Raw genomic sequence first — 3,548 nt, forward strand, 5'->3', positions numbered from 1 at the left:
CGAGCCTGCTCCGCCATTCAATGAGATCATGGCTGATCATCCCAATTCAGTACCCTGTCCCTGCCTTCTCCCCATATCCCTTGATCCCTTTAGCCTTAAGAAATATATCCAACTCCTTCTTGAATATATTTAATGAATTGGCCTCAACTGCCTTCTGTGGTAGAGAATTCCACAGGTTCACCACTCTCTGGGTGAAGAAATTCCTCCTCATCTCTGTCCTAAATGGCCTACCCCTTATCCTTAGACTGTGACCCCTGGTTCTGGACTCCCCCGCCATCGGGAACATCCTTCTTGCATCTAGTCTGTCTAGCCCTGTTAGAATTTTATAAGTTTCAATGAGATCCCCTCTCATTCTTCTAAACTCCAGCGAGTATAAGCCCAATCGACCCAATCTCTCCTCATATGTCATTCCTGCCATCCCAGGTATCAGTCTGGTGAATCTTCGCTGCACTCCTTCCATGGCAAGAACATCCTTCCTCAGATAAGGCGACCAAAACTGCACACAATACTCAAGGTGTGGTCTCACCAAGGCCCTGTACAACTGCAGCAAGACATCCTTGCTCCTGTACTCGAACCCTCTCGCTATGAAGGTCAACATACCATTTGCCTTCTTAACCACCTGCTGCACCTGCATGCTTACCTGCATGCAATGATTCTAACAATCCCCCGGCGGTTTAAATGTACACGTTTTATTCATGATATTTTTGTCTTTCACCACGTCCTCTGCGGCTGTGACAAGGAATTTGATGATTGCAGTGCTTGGGGCTGAGGCTTCCGTCATCCAATTCAACCGACAACCAGTTCAGTTCTAAAGCACCAAACTGACTGATGCCACCTTGGGTCACGGTGAGGAAGCTCTGTTGCCAGGGCATTGGGAACACATGCCAGAACTTTGTATCTGGTCGTTTCCTGGCGCTCCTCAAAGAAATCTTGTTTAGGACTCTCTGCCCATGCGACAGCTGATGGGCTCGGCTAATAATGGACCTTTTGAACAGTACTAAGGGTCTCGTGGCAGCCCTGTCCTCTGCAACATTAGTTTCTTTGGGCTACCTGAATCCATAAAATCGGATCAGGGTATGGAGACTCTCTCTCCAGTTGTCTTGGTTTCCACCATAATATATGTTAGGATTTATCAGACAACAAACGGAGCCCTCCTCAGTGTTACCCAGGGCATCTACAGTGACTGACACCTGTTCTTGATATCCGTCGGAAAGAGGTTGTCTAACCAGGTCACAGCTGCTTAAAATGTCAAAGCCAGGATCACCGATGTCCTGACTTGTGCTACTCGGAATCCCATATTTTCCACTAATAGTATTATTTTGGTTCTCTGAACTGATTGGATCAACTGGGCTAACCATATGAGGCAATTTGACTTTCTCAGGTAAAAATGCACCTGGTTCCCTCTCATGCTTTGGTGTTTTCTTCTCTCCATCAAACTCTCCCTTAGACCATCCCTTGAACTCTCCCTTAGACCATCCCTTGAACTCTCCCTTAGACCATCCCTTGAACTCTCCCTTAGACCATCCCTTGAACTCTCCCTTAGACCATCCCTTGAACTCTCCCTTAGACCATCCCTTGAACTCTCCCTTAGACCATCCCTTGAACTCTCCCTTAGACCATCCCTTGAACTCTCCCTTAGACCATCCCTTGAACTCTCCCTTAGACCATCCCTTGTACTCTCCCTTAGACCATCCCTTGAACTCTCCCTTCGACCATCCCTTGAACTCTCCCTTAGACCATCCCTTGAACTCTCCCTTAGACCATCCCTTGAAGTCCTTTAGACCATCCATTGAACTCTCCCTTAGACCATCCCTTGAAGTCCTTTAGACCATCCATTGAACTCTCCCTTAGACCATCCCTTGAACTCTCCCTTCGACCATCCCTTGAACTCTCCCTTAGACCATCCCTTGAACTCTCCCTTAGACCATCCCTTGAACTCTCCCTTAGACCATCCCTTGAAGTCCTTTAGACCATCCATTGAACTCTCCCTTAGACCATCCCTTGAAATGTCCTTTAGACCATCCCTTGAACTCTCCCTTAGACCATCCCTTGAAATGTCCTTTAGACCATCCCTTGAAATGTCCTTTAGACCATCCCTTGAAATGTCCTTTAGACCATCCCTTGAACTCTCCCTTAGACCATCTCTTGAACTCTCCCTTAGACCATCCCTTGAAATGTCCTTTAGACCATCCCTTGAACTCTCCCTTAGACCATCCCTTGAAGTCCTTTAGACCATCCATTGAACTCTCCCTTAGACCATCCATTGAACTCTCCCTTAGACCATCCCTTGAAATGTCCTTTAGGCCATCCCTTGAACTCTCCCTTAGACCATCCCTTGAAATGTCCTTTAGACCATCCCTTGAAATGTCCTTTAGACCATCCCTTGAAATGTCCTTTAGACCATCCCTTGAACTCTCCCTTAGACCATCTCTTGAACTCTCCCTTAGACCATCCCTTGAAATGTCCTTTAGACCATCCCTTGAACTCTCCCTTAGACCATCCCCTGAACTCTCCCTTAGACCATCCCTTGAAATGTCCTTTAGACCATCCCTTGAACTCTCCCTTAGACCATCTCTTGAACTCTCCCTTAGACCATCCCTTGAAATGTCCTTTAGACCATCCCTTGAACTCTCCCTTAGACCATCCCTTGAAATGTCCTTTAGACCATGCCTTGAACTCTCCCTTAGACCATCCCTTGAACTCTCCCTTAGACCATCCCTTGAACTCTCCCTTAGACCATCCCTTGAAATGTCCTTTAGACCATCCCTTGAAATGTCCCTCAGACCATCCCTTGAATTGTCCTTTAGACCATCCATTGAAATGTCCTTTAGACCATCCATTGAAATGTCCTTTAGACCATCCATTGATCTCTCCTTTAGACCAATCCTTGAACTCTCTTTTAGACTCTCCACAGATGACAATTTTGGAGTTGAAAAAGATTTTTTTGTAGGAGTTGCATTAGAAGACCTCTTCAACCCTTGGCCTGCAGGCAATTCTATATCCTTGTCAATGGGTGCCTTCTTTTGAATGCCTTGATCTAGTTTAACTTAGAAGGAGGAAAGAAGACATAGATGAGTCCATTTTAAATAATGTATGTATGCAGCACATTCCATTTTCCAATATCACACTGTAAGCACAAATGGTTTCAGGCCTGTGTTGTTTTAGGGTCTAATAAAAGGAAGGACTTTCTGCATAAGCTGTTACCTGGGGGGACTATACGAACATACATATGAAATGGATGGGCAGGAACAGACCCACTGGTCCATCAAGCCTGCCCACACCGTGATGGCCAGAGCATCCTGACTAAACACTTCCTCTCTCCTGCGCTCTGCAGCCATGTGATCTCCTGGGAGAGCCCACAAAATCCCAGGAAAAATACCCTGGAAAGTTCCTCTGCGACCCCCTCAGGCGACGGGAACCAGTCCAGGAGATCGCAGCCAACCCGCGCCCACCACTCCCATCCACGATATCACTGGGGCTGAGCGAGTCCTACACAAAGCACCTGTCATCAGCGTAGCCACGGTTACACGGCATGACTGACAGACATC

The 3,548-nt window shown here is 47.0% G+C and overlaps 1 pseudogene; it reads right to left on the minus strand.

Moving 5' to 3' along the window:
• Positions 1 to 689: 689 nt before the first annotated feature.
• On the minus strand, positions 690 to 1,790 carry LOC147096686 (uncharacterized; annotated as a pseudogene).
• Between the last annotated feature and the right edge of the window lie 1,758 nt (positions 1,791 to 3,548).

The sequence above is a fragment of the Somniosus microcephalus genome, chromosome 34 (assembly GCF_052327205.1).
Source record: "Somniosus microcephalus isolate GS21.2 chromosome 34, FLI_Smic_1.0, whole genome shotgun sequence".
NCBI lineage: Eukaryota > Metazoa > Chordata > Chondrichthyes > Squaliformes > Somniosidae > Somniosus > Somniosus microcephalus.